At 39.9% G+C, this 18,709-nt stretch overlaps 1 protein-coding gene across 14 annotated transcripts in view; it reads right to left on the reverse strand.

The window, feature by feature from the left end:
- The window catches only part of GNB1 (G protein subunit beta 1), a 72,334-nt gene that overhangs the window by 28,609 nt on the left and 25,016 nt on the right, over window positions 1-18,709 (reverse strand). For 5 of the 14 annotated variants that reach the window (XM_083752794.1, XM_083752798.1, XM_083752797.1 and 2 more), the window contains exon 2: window positions 2,741-2,792. The exons of the other annotated variants lie outside the window; for them this stretch is intronic. The gene's annotated coding sequence lies outside the window, so the exon portion shown is untranslated. The remainder of the gene's footprint in view (window positions 1-2,740; window positions 2,793-18,709) is intronic. 14 annotated transcript variants of the gene reach the window in all.

Genomic DNA, 18,709 nt, shown 5'->3' on the forward strand with positions numbered 1-18,709 from the left:
AGTAACCAATGGTGAGGTGCAAGTTTTGCTCCAACTCCAATGGTGCCTCTGAGTGCAAAACCTTTTCTTTCTGCTATAAGAGTGACAGTCTGCCATTCATTCCTATGAGAGACTAGTGCTGAATCTGGCACTGTTGTACAAAGGAGTTTATCGTTATCATTATTAATGTTAAGGGTCATGTTATTATTTTAAAATTTTATCTTTTGTCTAAATGCTAGAATGCCTGCAACATAAATGCCTTCCTCCACACATATTTTATCTTTAAAATGATGGGGATTTTTGCTAGCACTATATATGCAAAAGTGTGTCTGAAACCACTGTTCCTATAGTTATATTTATTATATGAGGTGGGGGTTATAGGCTACTTATAATACACCACCAGTCACATTAAAAAGATGATTGGGTATCATGGATAACATTCTTAGAAAATACTCTTCCATGCAACATCATCTGATTACTAGAAACATATCTAATCTGCTGTCCAATTTAAATCCTCTTATCAAAACGGATACACAGCCTGCACCCTTTCAGAATGTGAAAGTACAACCTAAAGTATAGGTACTTAAAGTGTAACATTTTAAAGTTGTGAGTTAGGAGGATGAGATAAAAACAAACAAGCAAACATGGATGGCATGATTAAAGCAAAGGTGCAAGCCTGAATTGATATGAGAATCTCCTAGAGATGTTAACATTTTTGTAACAAAGTAACTTTTATTCAAATGCAGTCATACCTTGGAAGTCGAACGGAATCCGTTCCAGAAGTCCGTTCAACTTCCAAAACATTTGAAAGCCAAAGTGCGGCTTCTGATTGGCTGAAGGAAGCTCCTGCAGCCTATCGGAAGGTGCGGAGGCCTCATCAGACGTTCAGCTTCCAAAAACAGTTCCCAAACCGGAACAGTCACTTCAGATTTGCGACATTTCGGGAGCTATATTCGACTTCCAAGGTACAACTGTATTAGGGATAAGCAGCACCAGCGCTCTTGTTTAACAACAAACATTCAGCTAAGTGAGGGGACAGGCTGCTGGATCAGGCCAATGGTCCATCTAGTCCAGGATCCTATTCTTAAAAGCACCCACAGAGAAACCTGAAAGCAGGTCTGAGTGCAATAGCTTTCTCTCCACTTGTGCTTCCCAAAAACTGGTATTCAGAGACATACTGCCTTTGACAGTAGAGGTAGAACACAGCCATCGTGGCTAGTAGCCACTGACAGCTTCATGCTCCATGAATGTGCCTAACCCTCTTCTAAAGTCTTCCTGATTGAGTGGCCATCACATTCCAATTTTTACAGTATTGTTTGCTGAAGGAAAACTTTAGATTAATTTAGAGAGGTCCAAGACACATGGCCAATGGAAGAAGAATGTTTCTTAAGCACAACAGCACCAACTGTAGGCTGAAACTTGCCACATTTAAACAAATATGTATGATCACCAATATATAAATGATTCTTATTTATATATTATGAACAGTTAATAAGAACCTCAGGCAGAATTTCTGACGGCAGACCTAAAGAGTAAATCTATATTGCTTTCAATTAGGAAACTACTTTTAACTGGGCCTTAGTTTTAAGAAAATATACAGGTCATGTTTACTTATTTTTAAGGTGGTCAATGTTTAGTGTTTTTGACTGGTTTAATCAACTCTTCTTTTTTCATCTTACTGTTAATATCACATGGTGTGATATAATTTGATATAATATATAGTAATATAATGTAAAATTTCCTGTGTGTAGCACAACCTAACTGATTTTAAGGATTGTCTGCAAGTTACATCGTGGGACAAGAAGGCAGAATGTACAAGTGACTCTTGTTTACTTTTCACTGCATGTACAGTGGTACCTCGGGTTGCATACGCTTCAGGTTACACACTCCTCTAACCCAGAAATAGTGCTTCAGGTTAAGAACTTTACTTCAGCATAAGATCAGAAATCGGGCTCTGACGGTGTGGCGGCAGCAGGAAGCCCCATTAGCTAAAGTGGTGCTTCAGGTTAAGAACAGTTTCAGGTTAAGAAGGGACCTCCGGAACGAATTAAGTACTTAACCCAAGGTACCACTGTAATGTGCACATGTCCCCTCTGTAAGGCAATAGTTGGGGGCCCTGGGAACTTATGAAACGTGAGTATTGGCAATGAAAAGCAGAGTCAATTGCTCATTCTATTCTTCTACCACACTGTCACATTTGAACATCCCAGGACTTGCAGACTTGCTTAAGAGCAATATAGATTAAATAGGGAATATGTTGCCTTTTGTGCTGAATATAACCAAGGAAGTATCATGAAAGGCATTTATTAGCTGATTTTCCAAGGTTTAGGGTGTCTTAATAGTTTAAAACAAAACTTAAGAAAGTGCAGATTTAACAGCACCAGAAACATCCAAATATACTAACCAGCCAAGCCAAAAGCTACTGTTTTGCTGTTTTGTTTTTAATTTACTTGTTTTTATCCTGTATTTTATTCTGTGAACTGCCCTGAGATCTTATGATGAAGTGTGGTGTATAAATCTAATAAATCAAATTAAAAATTTAATTAAGTTCTCTGGTCAAGGTGAGATTTGAAGCTAATCTTGGACCATAGACAGCAACACTTCACAATAAACGAATTCCTGGCATTCAGGGTGAAGTAGCCTTCAAAGAATACAACAAAGGGATCCTTTTTAGAAGTAATGTTATCATACTCGATAACTAAATCCAGAGACAGATATCATAAGAGCATGTTCAGAGTGCTCTAAAACTTTTCCAACTTACTTTTGATCTCAGTATAATGGAAAGTCAACTTCTACAGCCAAATATGCAACTACTACAAGAAAAATAAACCTGAATCAGTATTTTAAATTTCAAACTGATAATCTGCAGAGACTAAATACATACAAGCTCATGGCTACCTGGTAGGCTTTTTCCCATTGACCTGCTACACTTTAAATAATCACATCTCAAAATATATCAGTGTGTCTTCCCCCAGATTTAACAACAACTGTCTCTTAGTTTTATGAAGATCCAAAGATTTAGGGTGGAAAGGGGGTAAGGATTAGCAATCTGATAAATAATCTGACAGGTCAAATTTTGTGAAACAGCAACCATGTATTTGAAGAATTAAGAGAACAGAGATAAATTTACTGTAATCACAAAAGTTAATTATTATAGAAGAATTATGCAAAACTGTTTATTTGCAGCTAACAATATTATGCGAATATTAATGTTATCTGACCCATATTTATGCGACTCAACAGTTTTTCTTGGCTCTTTTCCTGGAAGCCAGAGAAACAGGCTCAATTACAAATTTCATTTGAAATTAAAGTAAACAGGCACCACAAATGCTGCAATTACAGGGCAAAGGTTCTGAAAGGTGGTTATGGTTATATTGCAAAACACGGAGTGCAAGCAAGGACACACAATTACTGTCAAATAATACAAGAAAGAGTCAGTTGCCCCAACAGAGATTACCAACTGCCCAGTTTGGTGCTGTCATGCAACAGGATCTTCTCTGTGGCATTTCCCCATTTGTGAATTGTTTTCCCTGGTGAGGTTTGACTGTCATTATTAATATTCAAGAAGAAATTTAAAACATTCCCATTTAATCAGGCATTTGATAGCTGAAAGAACCGTTCTTGGCAACCTTGAAATTATTAGCTGTGAGGGTATGTGATTGTTTTTGAATGTTTATTTTACATTTTAATTTTAATTGTACTGTTTGACTGCTTAGTTGTCCGTTGCACCTAGACACCTTTGGGAAGAAGTGCAGGCCAGGAATTTAAGAAGCAACAATAACATCTAAGAACTTAAGAGCCTGCTGGATCAGCCCTGTGGCCAATATTGTCCAGCACTCTGCTGTCACAGTGACCTACCAGATGCGTATAAGACCAAAAGCAGGCTCAAGTAGTAAGGCTTTCTACTATGGTTCTGCTTGATCAACAGGTGCCATTCTTTTTCTACCATGCTTTCTACTGTGTGTTAAAATGGGAGACTTCCCAACATGGACTACTTGGTAAACTGAACATCCATACAGTATTAGCAAATAACAGCAATTGAATTGAGTGGGGAAGGTATTCACTCAAGCTAGAGTCTTTCATGGTTTTCAATTAACAGCTTGCCTTTCCCGTATTTCTTCATGATTTTCAGATATTACATTCCAAGTATTTACTCCTTTAGAAAAGTGTAAATATATGTAATCTCCATGAGGTATTTAATTTTCACTAAAATTTCTTATGTTTGAGAGATGGGGTTTTTTTTGTCAAGGAGCTGCAGTCTGAAGGCCCTAACAGTTCTCATTATGTTGTGTGGCAAGAGGGCTGGGTAAGGTGTGCATTGATCTTGATTTTAAAATACATACATTCATTCATTCATAGTATTTATACACTATCTTTCAGGGCATGGCTCTCTAAAGATGGCTTACAATTTTAGTTTCCTACAAATACAGGTTAATTTCACTTTAGTTACATTGTAGAGGCTTTCAGCTGGAGCTGTATCCAGGCATAATACATTTGTGATGCATACACATTCACACCTTACAAAAACATACCAACATAATTTTTCAAATATTGAACAAAATATGATCAGAATATGGAGAAGGTGATGTGGGGCTACATTAGCCTGCTAGTGATGGACCTCATTTCCTTTTGGAACTGCATGAGCATGCACCAATTTTTTAAAAAACTGACTGCTGAGTGCAAAACACACATGGGTAATCTAAACAACAGCATGTCGCAATAGATGCCTTCACAGAAATAAAATGAACACCATCTTCTTTTTAAAAACCAGCCATTGTATCTAAGGATCTACTCTTTGAAGTACCATAATCAATATGAAAAAGCTTTTAAGAGTACCGTATTTTTTGCTCTATAAGACTCACTTTTTCCCTCCTAAAAAGTAAGGGGAAATGTGTGTGCGTCTTATGGAGCGAATGCGCAGCTATCCCAGAAGTCAGAACAGCAAGAGGGATTGCTGCTTTCACTGCACAGTGATCCCTCTTGCTGTTCTGGCTTCTGAGATTCAGAACATTTTTTTTCTTGCTTTCCTCCTCCAAAAACTAGGTGCGTCTTATGGTATGGTGCGTCTTATAGAGCGAAAAATATGGTACTTCCCTAAACAAAGAACCAGGAAGCAATACAACACTACAGAACTGCATAGAGAGATGGGTTTCACTCCACAGCAGAGCAGGTCAGCAACAATCACCACAGAATGACAGAGAGCCACAATTGTAATAATAATTTTTATTTATATCCTGCCCTCCCCGGCCAAAACTGGGCTCAGAGCGGCTAAAAACTGACTGCTGAGTGCAAAACACACATGGGTAATCTAAACAACAGCATGTCGCAATAGATGCCTTCACAGAAATAAAATGAACACCATCTTCTTTTTAAAAACCAGCCATTGTATCTAAGGATCTACTCTTTGAAGTACCATAATCAATATGAAAAAGCTTTTAAGAGTACCGTATTTTTTGCTCTATAAGACTCACTTTTTCCCTCCTAAAAAGTAAGGGGAAATGTGTGTGCGTCTTATGGAGCGAATGCGCAGCTATCCCAGAAGTCAGAACAGCAAGAGGGATTGCTGCTTTCACTGCACAGTGATCCCTCTTGCTGTTCTGGCTTCTGAGATTCAGAACATTTTTTTTCTTGCTTTCCTCCTCCAAAAACTAGGTGCGTCTTATGGTATGGTGCGTCTTATAGAGCGAAAAATATGGTACTTCCCTAAACAAAGAACCAGGAAGCAATACAACACTACAGAACTGCATAGAGAGATGGGTTTCACTCCACAGCAGAGCAGGTCAGCAACAATCACCACAGAATGACAGAGAGCCACAATTGTAATAATAATTTTTATTTATATCCTGCCCTCCCCGGCCAAAACTGGGCTCAGAGCGGCTAAAATCAAATGTATAACACATAAAGGTCATGTTGCTGACCTTTCGCACACTGTGAAGAAGCAGGTAAAACGTCTCCAGATGTGGTAATATAATAATTTGTATTTATTTAATTGGCAATATCTAACTAGTTATTGAATGGTAACCAAATCCTAGGGACTTAGTATTCAACTATTGTTCAAATTTTGGGGCAAAACACCATTAGAACATAGGAATAGGCAACAACTTAGGTCAGGACAACTAGAAGATTAGATTCTTAACTCATTATGCAAATGATAGTTATTGTGCTTTCTCCCTCAGATACACATAAGCACATGCATCATAAAATGGAGAAGGGAAAAACTAACGGAGCTTATACTATTTATCTGGCAATGCTAATGTTATTGCTATATATGAGATGACTACCACGTTAGGTACTTTTCAATACAGTTAAATACTTGAAATTATTTTATTTCAGCCACTTTTAAAAAAAAATGTGTATCAGATGTTAGAGAACACAATGGAAATATGAACATAGTTCCCCTGAAAATATAATTATGGATTGGCTTTTTCTTTCTTTTTTTAAGAGAGAGACAAAAGCTCCTCTTTTACTGGCTGCTTAAACACAAGCAAAGCTAATAATGTGGGTCAGTTAAACATGTTCCTCCTACTTTCTGGGTAACAAGGGAGACAACTGGAATAAAGAGCAATACCTTGTTACAGAATTAAGATTCGTCTTGGAAACTGTCATCTTTGTACTTCTCTATGAGTTCATGGTTTCAGCTTTGTCATATCTTTTTCTGGAGACAGAAGATTGAAGGATTTGGAGACGGTACTTACACCAGCAGCCATCTGCACAGCTGGCTGTTATCCAGATTACAGTGTAGCCTGGTTTACCAGATCAAACTGTGTGGGTACTGCAATGCTTCCACATTCCCATTTACTTCGTTTTCCTCCTTTTTTTTTCCTTTTTTTTTTTTTTTAGTAATCTCCAACCCAATGTTATTGTACTAGTTTCTTTATGCTGATTGTTTTAAATTCCTCTTATCCACTTTAGGCTCTGTTGTTAGAAAAAAATATTGTTGCTGTTGTTGTTAAAAACACAAAGGTCAGTTCTTACAACTGTTCTTACAAGACAACTGGGAGAGGTCTATCAGTGACAGGACAGAAGCAATGAGCGAGCTTCCTTCTGAAGAGCCAGTGTGGTGTGGTATAGTGAGTGGTGTACCAGGACGTGGGAGAACAAGGCACAAATCTCTGCTCACCCATGAAACTCACTGGGTCACCTTGGGCCAGTCATAGTCTCTCAGCCAAGCGTACCTCATAGGTATGCCACCCTGAGCTCCTTGAAAGTGGGATATAAATGCAACAATAAAAAAAATAGACACAGTATCAAGAACATCAAGACAAATCCACCTTCAGTTATTTGATTTACTTTGGTCAACCAAACCCAACTAGAAAAATAGGGATTATCAACATTTACACAACACTTTCAAGTGGTCAAATCTCATCAAATAATAGAAGCTAGTATTATTATACCCATATCATTCTTAAGGCAGAGAAAGAAAGAATGCATGAACCCTAAAGGCCATGAAGTGAGTCTATGGCAGAGGCAAGATTTGAAACAGGAATTCCCTCCTTGTGGTGTTTCATTCTTTCTTCATATAAAACATGTTTGTCTTTCTTTTTCGCGTTCCTTCTCAAAATTTCACTTGTTTTCATCCATGCTTTTAAACATAGCATGGCATTCATACAGTGCAATTTCACCACAACAAGAGTTTGTACACAAGGTGGCATTTGACTGGTTGATAGATGAAGGAAATTTTGCAGTATTACCCAACCATGCCACCCTGGCATGACATGCCACCCTGTTTGTTATGTGCCATTAGGTTGGTGATGAGACTCCCCCTCACCCATCTCACTTGTAAAAATGACATTGACAAAGATGGGGAAAGAATTGTAAAAATGACATTGCCAAAGATGGGAAAAGAAGCAGTGAAATAGGATACATTTTGGAGGAATAAATTAATTATTTGCTTGGCAAAAGGTACTGCTTCAGAATGCAAATTTCTGTATGAAAATTGGGGAAATCCCAACTTTTAAATAATACAGTGACTTGCTTTCCCTGAAGAAAGCTCTCTCAAGGTACAAAATAGAATAAGCAAAGTTCTAATTTAAAAGTGCCTGCAGCACTTGAAATCCCAAGAAGCTGTTCTGGTTCTCCAGAGCTAGGCCTGTAATTTTAACATTGCTCTTAGAAGACTATGTTTTCTCTAAAAATGGAAGTTGGTATGGCGACATAAGAGCTATTTTCTCATTTTCCATGATTCCAAAGCAAGTTAAAAGAAATGAAGGGCATATATACACACTGTATCTGTATCTATAAATATCCCATCTGTGTGACTGTCAGGAACAGAGTAGGAACCTAATGTGTCGGGTTCCTCTGTGGTCACCACTAATACTTTATTCTTGACACTCTCCCCACCTGTTTCTTCTCCATTCTGCCTCAACCAGTTCCTGGTTACTATTTTTGCTATGACTACCGCCTTGTATTTACTTAGTGCCAAGTGTTCTAGGTACTTTATAGAACAAAACTGTAACACAAGACACAGTTAAAAGAGTTTCAGTTTATTAACACAGACAGAATAGGAAACCAACGTCCCAATAGCAAGAACAGGGCAAGTGAAGTGATAAGAAGAACATAGGAGAAATCCTGCTGGATGAGACCAAAGGCTTGTCTATCTAGTCTAGCATCCTGTTTCCTACAGCAGTCAACTAAATTCTTATGGGAAGCACTCTCCGCATCATATTCCCATTGCTCAAAGACATACTGCTGCCTCTGATCCTAGAGGCAGCATATAGCCATCAAATACATCCTCCAGGAATTAATCTCATTCTTTTTAAAAACATCTTAGTTGGCATCTATCACACAATTTGTGGTAGCAAATGCCATAAGTTTAACTGTGTGCTGTGTGAAGCCTCTTCTTTTGCCTATCTTGAATCTCCCAACATCATTGGATGACCCGGGTTCCAGTATTATGAGGAAAAAGAACCTCTATCTACTTTTTCCACATCATGCATAGTTTTATAGCCTCTGTCATGTTCCCCCTAACTCAAAAAAGCCCCAAACTGTGTAACCTGTCCTCAAAGGACAACCACTTCAGTTCCTACCAGGCCAAACACAGCTCATCAGTGATATGATACGTGATGCTGGGTGACTTTCCCCCATGAGTCACACAAATGCTGGTTTAGATTTCTAGCCAGTCATTATTTGTGATTGCCACCAATCCCCTCTCCATGTAGCCTGGTATGCAGAATGCCTGGGAGACAGACGGGATCTTCTCTCATCTGTGCAGGATAGCATGTGTGCTGTTTATTAAGAGCTCACACTTGGTTAGTAAACTTGTGGAAGTCCGTACAGAAATCACATTTACTTGCTTCTACGCCTAAATGACAGAGGCTATCCTAAGTGTTCATTAGCCCACATTAAATGACCATTTGAACAAGTCCTGAGATTGTTGAAGCACTGACATGAACTTTGTACTGAAACATGATTTCCCCAGATTAGGTCTAGCAAAGCAGAAAGGGGAAAACAGAAACCACAGTTGAAGTTGAAGTCTCCATAATGTTATTTATAGGATCCATCAGTGACAGGGATGAACACAAAGTCTTCTTTGGAAGCGCTGGCAGAGAACAGCATTAAAAGCTGCTAAGAGGGTGGAGGATGGATTACAGTAATGCATGTACCTTAACAATAAGAACGTGAACAAGTATGTAGCAGCAGCAAAAAGAATAAAGGCAAAACTCTAGGTCAGGGATGTCCAACAGGTCGACTGTGGGACCCTTATTACCCCCCCCCCACCCCAGTTTTCTTTATGGTGGGAGTAGATCGCAGTCTTTTGGAAGTTGGACGTGCCTGCTCTAGGTTTTCCTTCCAGGGTATATGGAGTGTAACATAGTAAGGCGAGGTGGGGTACCTGTGGCTCTCCAGATATTGCTGGCCTACAGTTCCCATCATCTGACTATTGACCATACTGTCCGAGGCAGATGGGAGAGTCTATTAACATCTGAAGAGACAGAGGTTCAACACCCCTGCAGTAAGTTGCACACACAACTGGTCCAAAAATATGGCCACCAATGCTGACCATGAGTTGTATCCAACTAAATTCTACTCAGGCTAAAGCAACTGAAAGCAACAAGCCTATGTTAGTTATGTCATGATTAATTATTTCAATGGCTTAACTCTGAGTAGGACAGGCAATGGACACAATCCTATATGTGACCACTCTTCCAATGCTCAGCATAGAGAGACAGACACCTTTCCAGAGTCTCTGCATTTCAATGAACTCACAGAGAGTCACTTGAGCTGGGAACATCAGTTTTCCTTTGCCAAGTCTTTCACAAAACTTAAGAGAATTTGGGGGATGATTTCTTGCTGCTTTTGTCAATCTTCAAACCATAGTACAAAGTGAGAGGCAAAACCCCTACCCTGCTGTGAATACTTATAAGGAAGGTCAACAATGGCTACAAACCATGGCAGGATAGCAAGCAAAGGCAGAATTTGTGGTCCTCACCACTGACAATGGAAGGCCAAGATCCTTGAGTGCACACTGACAAGTGAAAATCTTGAACTGTGTTCACTATAACTGTTGCATTACAGCCATGTAACTTTGAAGACCTCTACTGCCCTTCTCTAGTTTAATCTGTGAGTCTCAAATATGCTTGGCAGGATGCTATTACGTTAAAAGAATTTCTAAACACAGTGATGCCAACCAAGGTAAAAAAAATGTATCAGGTTTCTATGTCATCTCTCAGCCCAGAAGGGCACAGCATATGGAATTTAAAGAGCAAAATATGTCCTAATTCCACATATGTAATAGTGTTAAGACATGCTTGTAAACAACAACTTGCCTGGTCACCTGCCGGAACTAATAATGTGCCACACAAAGTAGCTTAACAAAAGCTGGCTCTTCCAGACCTAAAGCAAAACCTTTTTTTAAAATTCACTCAGGCTTTTCTGAGGTTTAATTTACTACAATCGTATTTCGTTATAAATGTTTGTTAAAAACCTGTAAATCACTTTAGGAGGCTATACACTTGAAAAGCTGTATTTATTGTTTTAGTTACTAACAAAACTCATTAGAAAGCTAATAGAAAATGTCCTCTAGATGTCATATGGGGGGTGAGGATAAAACATCCAAATGTTTCAAATAAATAAATATCCCAACTGCTGACAGCAGTCAAGGGAAGAACATTCCAAAGAGAGGCTGGTCTCTGACCAAAGGGAGAACGTCTCACAGTAAATGGTTATACCTAGGATTATTAAATCTTTCTTAGTAGGAATGTGACAACACAACAATACATTTCATATTCAATACATGTTCACTGCCATTTCAAAGTAAGTTCATTGATAGTTGTGAGGTTCAACATCTCTTCACTTATGGAGTATTCTCCATATTCTCCTCTAGAAAAATATGTCTGGTTTCAATAGCTTTTACCTTCACTTTGCAACTAAATACTAATAAAAGCGAAGGCATTTTCTGAAGAGTTATTATAGAACTATGGGGATTTTTTTTTCAACCTACAGAATGGTTGTCTTTGCACAAAGAAGTACTTTTTAATTCCTTTGCTTTTTCTGATCATGTTGAAAGGCCCTGCTGCGTACATTCCAGTTCTCCAAATTACTAGTTTGTGCCAAGTGTTCCAACACGAGCGATTTGATGAAGCAGCTGCAAGTTAGAAGGGCACCATGGGTATTAACATGTAGGCGAGAACTCCAAATGCCCAATTTTGATTCAGATTTCACTTGCAAGCAAAATCCAGTTGAAAAAGATTTTATTCATTTATCTTATCTAAGCTAGTTAGAGGTAATAAAACTTGCAAAACACCAGTCATCCTCCACAGTGACCAAATTTGAACGCCACAGTTAAGCTAAACTATGCCTTCCTCAGATTGTGCAAACATGCATGCTCCCAGAGAGGAACTTAACATAATTTTGCCCCATCATCTTTTTCACTTCTGCACCACACTGAGCTAAGCCAGGTTTGGGCTAGCATGCTGTGGTTAAGCTCTCATTTCACTAACCGTGACCTATAGCCAAAGTTGATTCTTGGCTATAACATGGATAGTGAGAAAAGAGCTTAACTAGGAGTCTGGTTTTAGACAGCATGCTAAACCAAACTCTGGCTTTGGTCACTGCAGCAAAAGGACCAGGGAGCAAAGTGGCTGCCAGCAAGCCCTTGTTCACTTTGTGTGTTCTGTGAACTAGACTACTGCAATGAGTTGCAGTTTTAAAAAATACTGGTAACAAAGATAGCCTTGGCAATGATTGCCTATTGTCACCGGGAAGATGGGTTTCCCTCTGGCTATCATTGGCTAATATCTTAGGGAAGGATGGCTCAAAGTTGTAATGGTGAAGCCAGCAACCCAAGGCGAGTAAGAGCAGCTTGAAAATCAAGGAGAAATAGTCCAAACTACTGATCTAGATGAACATTTGGGCTTGCACAGCACTCCCTGTACTGGGTACATGAAGCAGGCTTCCTTTTCAGCCTCTCACGGGTTGAGTCAGGAGTCAGCAACGTGCGGCCCATGGGCCGGATGTGGCCCACGAAGACCGTTTTACTGGCCCACAAGCTGCCCCTGAACCGAGCCACCCGCTCGGCGAGTCCCCCACGTGCTGTGCTAAACCAGTGCAGCAACTCAACAAGCGGCACCGGAAATCGCATCTGCACACGTGGAGATACCGGAAATCACGTCTTGACATGTCCAGACACCGAAAATTGCTTCTGCGCAGGCACTATTTTCGGCATCTGGGCATGCGCAGATGCGATTTCCGGTATCTGTGTGTGCACAGATGCGATTTCCGGCATCATGCTGCGCCACTCCGGCTCACGAACAATCTCCATGGGAGTTATCCGGCCCATGGCCGGTAATCCTTGCCGATCCCTTAGTTAAGTGAACCCCCTTTTGGCAAGTGAGAGAATGTACATTTAAAGGCAGCTTGCTGTACATGCCTTCACAGAAAGATGTGAGCTTGAAAGGTTGTGTCATTTTGGAGAAGAGAAGAATACATAGCAGCTCTGCACCCATTAAGAAAGCACAGAAAACTGCACAGTGCCTTCTGTAGCTACAGCTATTGCTGCAGACAGAAAGCAGATAGGGCAAAGGTTAGTCTGGCCAAGCACCACTCTCTACATAAAATATTTGCCTTCTGTTATATTATCTATTATGTTAAAAATAGAAACTACAGATCAAGAAAGACAAGCCAACAAGCAGATCGCTAATACTTTAATTTCAAGATTTTGTACACAGCATGAGTGCAACTAAGTTACCTAAACCAACGTTGGATGAAGTACTTGTCCCTGTGTCAAGCATTCCACACAGTATGTGCCACTCTTCACTTGAAACTAGAAACAGACAGCTAGATAAAATATATCCAGTCTTGCTAACCCCCGCACCCACATGTCACAGTGTAAAAGACACAGAGAGGCCTGTGCTTTCCTGCACTTTTCAGAATACAGTGGTACCTCGAGTTACATACGCTTCAGGTTACAGACTCCGCTAACCCAGAAATAGTACCTCGGGTTAAGTACTTTGCTTCAGGATGAGAACAGAAATTGTGCTCCGGTGGTGCAGCGGCAGCAGGAGGCCCCATTAGCTAAAGTGGTGCTTCAGGTTAAGAACAGTTTCAGGTTAAGAACGGACCTCCAGAACGAATTAAGTACTTAACCCGAGGTACCACTGTATCAAAAAGAGATATGACATATCGAAACAGTACTTGAAAAAGCCACTTAAACAGATATGTTTGTCAATGCATGCTGCACTGGAACACACACCTGTGATGTGTCACATAAGCATACAGTCATACCTTGGGTTGAAGTAGCTTCGGGATAAGTATTTTTGGATTGCGCACTGTGGTGACCTAGAAGTAATGGAGTGCGATACTTCCGGGTTTTGCCGCTCTCGCATGCACAGACGGTCAAAATGACATCACACACGTGTGGAAGCGGCGAATTGCGAAATGCGGGCATGGTTGCGTTCGCTTCTGGATGCGAACGGGGCTCCGGAACGGATCCCATTCGCATCCAGAGGTACCACTGTACTGTGAACATGAGTTAAACTGCCACCAGTCTAAATTGCCACATTAAGATAGTTTCATTATTTCACTGAGACCAGTGAGGAACAGCAGCCATTTTGAAAGAGGACAGTTAATGGGAACCCCAAGTGTGTGTACAGTGCAATTTTACAACTGCTGAACAGAAAGCATGTTGAACTGAGGAACACTGAATATTAAAGCTAGTCGTAAAGTTCATTGCACTGAAAACTGAATGTAATTAGAAGGCTGTTTGAATGTCTCATGGTGCCAATGTTAGTACATAGAATAACGGAATTGTAGAGTTGGAAGGGAATCCTCTGAGGCCCATCTGGTCCAACCCCCTGCAACGCAGGAATATGCAGGTGGCCCATATAGGGATCAAACAGGCGATGCAACCTTGGCATTATCTGCACCATGCTCTAACCAACTGAGCTAACTGGTGATGGTGTTGTTACTTGGACAAATGTTCTTTCTCCCAGCCCATCACTGGTAGAAAAACTCATTACACCTGCTCAGAAGGTATAGTTCTTACCCATGAAAGGTTAAGATCTCTTGATATATTTGGAATACAGGGGAGAAGAGATGAGCAAACAAGGTTGCACAGCAAAGGCATTAAACCTGTGCAAGGAATGGGCGGTATAAATGATTTTTCTTCAATTTGGCAAACAGAAAGGAGTAAGTATTGTTAGTAACACTGCCTGAAAACGTGTGGATTTTGAGCCTTAAGAAAATGTTAGGTAACTCTGTTGTAAGTTGTGGGTAGGAACTTAAATAGTCTACCTTGCTTTCTCACTCATAGTAGGTGCCGGCAGATCCAATGAATATTATGCAAACCTCAAAGTTGGATGAACTCACTCAGGTGAAGTGTAAGAATATGATTTAGAAGCAAAAGTTCTCAAATACTCAACTCAGTATTCACATGACATTACATTTTTTTTAAAAAAAATTATTTATTAAAGATTTTCTTAACACATGACATTACATTTGGTCACGCAATCAGTGTTGATGCTTTAACCCATATAAGGTGATAGTTGCTACAGACACACTGCAACCTGTTGCATAAATGCTGTAGGAAGGCAGCTGGGGACTGCAACAAGCCCTGCCTCTGTTGAGATCATGCTGCACCAAGGCTTGTCCCTTAGGGAACTCCCCAGCTGCACAGGCTAGGAAGAAGTACCAGCTGCACAAAACACAACTGGTTTCAAGTGACTTACATGCTGGCTTGCCCAAAATTTCAGACCCAATTTTACCACTTTCCCAAACATTCTTGCATAAAGTACAGTTATATGAATACAATACGTAAGGATAAAGGACAAATGTTAAATGTACATTAAAAATATTTTCTTGAGTACAAAGTTCTCTTAATGACTCAAGTCTCAGGAGCTTCCCTTGTCAACAACATACAACCCTCCAGCGAGCAAAATTACCAATTAAATCAGAATGCCTGAGTCCTGTTTACCACTGACAGAGAGAAAAATAAGTTAAAAACAAGTCAAAACACTTTATGCAGGTGATGTACAAGCTTTCAGTTCTAACTAGGTATTCTGCTTTTAACTTTTCTCTCTTTTACAGAGGTCAAGTTTTTAATGCAGTATTTATATTCTGCTTTCCCATCTAGATAGGGAAATCAAGGTGGATTCCTTTTAGAAGATATCTGAAGGCAGCCCTGTATTGGGAAGTTTTAAATGTTTGACATCTTATTATGTTTTTATATTTTGCTGTAAGCTGCTCAGATGGTGGGTGGGTTATAAATAAAATAAAATTTATTGTTATTATCAATAACAATAATTCCCCTTCACCAGGTAGCAGTAAAATCTGTCTTAATAAGACCTCCTAGGTAACTGTCTTCATAAAACACACACTATTTAACATGTAAAATGCTAAAATGATCAGTTTTTAATGTTAATGGAAGGTCAGCAAGAAAGAAGGTAAGATGCCTTTTAGGGAGCATAATTGGATAAGAATAGACAGAGACATTTCAGTGGGGTGATATGTACTGGGGAAGGGCAGTAAAACCATGATAGAATTTGCCTGAGATCTTTAGTCAAGGCTGTAGGTTAGCACTGTTAAGCCAAGTGTACAGAAGCTAGAATTTGAATGGTGGCTAGTCTGAAGTAATAGTTCTCTCTCTGAATGAAGCCATTTAGACAGTACATTGACAGTGTTTAAAAGGCTACACATATTAGCCATATAGTAATCCTATAAGGGAGGCCAATATTATCACCCAATATGTTGGTGGAGAGGGGCTGAGAGACAGCAACTTGCTTTAAGCCACATAGTCAGTTTACAGCTGGGGTGAAATCTGAATTTGGGACCTCCTAGTTGATAGGAACTACAGCACATCAACTTTTAGTATTTTTCTAAAGAAAGAGATTTAACTGTTGCTGTTATTACCGTACAATTTCTATAAAATTGTGGTCTGTCAACTGTTGCACCTGTCTCATATTTAGCTTGTTTATGATATACAAATAATTTTACTGGCTAGTATACAGCATAGCAACATTACACCTAGATTGGTAAGCAGAGAATTGGGTGGGAGAGAGAAGAAAAAGCAGAGAAGAGGGATGAAATAGTATTATTTTGAACACAAAGAGATGACTAAGCATTTGATTAACACAAACTTCAAGCCTTCACTAGCCCATTTATTGTTGCAAAAAATTCCCCCCCCCCATCCGCAAACACTGTTGCAGGGTAATCAGCTTTTTTTAAGAGCCAGAGGAAGGAAGCCTGCATGAAATAAAGAGAAATGCTCGTGATTAGTAATGAAAGCTGGAAAGGAATCCGAACAGAAAGGAAGCCACACCCTAAAGCTGCACACAAATTCAGACCACATCCAAGTTCTGTTTGTTAACTCACAGAAGCCAGCACATGATGCAGTTCAGATTTTCTTTGCATTTCTAAACAAATTTTCAGAAAGGGATTACAACTATAGCTTTTAGAAAGCAAACAACAGTTATCAACATCTTGAGCTCAGACACGTAATATCAAGTATATAATGCATAGGGAAACAAGAAGATATGCTAGAAAAAATTACTTAGTGCAAGGACAGGCCGACTTCTGTCTTGCATAGCCTGTTTTTTTAAATAAAAAATGTCTATGTTAAATTTTCAAAATAAAAAGAACACATTCAGGAGGATCTCAACAGTCAAAGCAAAACTGACCTGCATTTAACAATCCCAAGTACACATTCTTCCTTAAGAAAGTATTATGTGCCTACATGGAGCACACCAAGCTGCATCTGACCCAGAATTTGACAACAGAGATCCCAGTGATCAGCAGGCACTAGATGGGTCCTCTTGAAAGCAACCATCAGTCTGCTGGAAGACCATATTCTATGCCTGCCCTTGCAGAACTCTTAGAAAAAGGTAAAAATTCCAATCTTGCCCCTTTGCCTCAGGCACTTGACCCTGTGAAATTTACAAAATACCAAAAGCAAAACACCACAGGCCCTTTGCAATCTAAATTTTCTCCTAAAGAAGAGAAGAGAGGCGAGGCTGACAAGAGACAAGAGGCTTAGTGGTGCTAGTCAGTTGGCCACTCAGAAAGACTAAAATAAAGGCTTCTTTCACAGGTTTGTTATAAGGATTGAATTCACAGCTGCTGTAAGGACAAGATTTAATTTAATAGTAGCAGTAGTAGTGATGACTTATTAGTTGCTTGTTATGCAAGGTCTCCAAATCACTTCCTACATATTTTAAAACACAGGCTTGTTATCTAATGCTATACCCAGACAAGACACACTGAAATTGATGCACATGACTAACGGTCATTTTTTTCAATGAGTCTACTCTGAGTAGAGCTTAGTTTGCTACAAACCATTAAAAATATGTAAAAATACATTATGAAGATGACGAGTGAGACCTCGTCGAAACGTCGCCTAGACACCCCAACTTTTACACGGGAAGACACCCGAGGACACCAAAACCAAATACATTATCGTATCAACAAATTCACACAAAAGCACATGCAATCCATAAACACACACCACAAAACAAGCAACCCACTTCCAGCTTAACAGCTTTGGCAGCACCCTAAGATCAAAACAACATCATCACATTCTATCAAAGCCATGGGAAAAAGCAAAGTTGTTGTTGTTTCAGGACTCTTCGTGACCGCATGGACCAGAGCACACACACTTACAGCAAGTAAACTTGACTTGCAAATAGCCATTTGCCTGGTTACCTGTGGTGTTTAAGCATCTGCCCACATACATCTCAAGATCAGACAATAAAAAGATGTGTTAAGATAAGTCTCTCTCTATTTCCTGGGAGAAAGAAAAGCACACTCCAAGTCTGCCTCAGAATACAGCCTTGTATAAAAAACAACAACCACAGAAAGCTACACAATGGGTTTCCCTCTTCCTGCCTGCCTTTAAAGCCAGAGGTGCCCAAACTTTTTTCAAAGAGGGCCATATTTGATAAAGTGAATATGCGTGAGGGCCAGATTAGGCCCCGAAGCGGACTTTGGACATGCCTGGTTTAAACCATAGATGCAAGGCTGTAAAGACGATGCAACCTTGTGCATAGCTCTAGCCATCCTCTCTGTGCTTCTGGCAGAGAGAAGATGCGGAGGCTGGAAGCTGCCGGTACACGCTGAAGTATTTCAGAGCTAGGAAACATGGTGGAGAACGGAGGTGTCTGGCCGCTGCCTCATCTCATCAGTGTCAGAGTCACAGCCAGAGGGAGAAATATGGCAAAGTGCTCTGGTGACAATTAGCCCAAAGGGGGTAAGGTTGGGTAGCTCCCTCCAACTTTACCTTCTAAGCTCTGAAGTTGGAGGG

Source organism: Podarcis gaigeae, assembly GCF_964106915.1.
Source record: "Podarcis gaigeae genome assembly, chromosome: 8".
NCBI lineage: Eukaryota > Metazoa > Chordata > Lepidosauria > Squamata > Lacertidae > Podarcis > Podarcis gaigeae.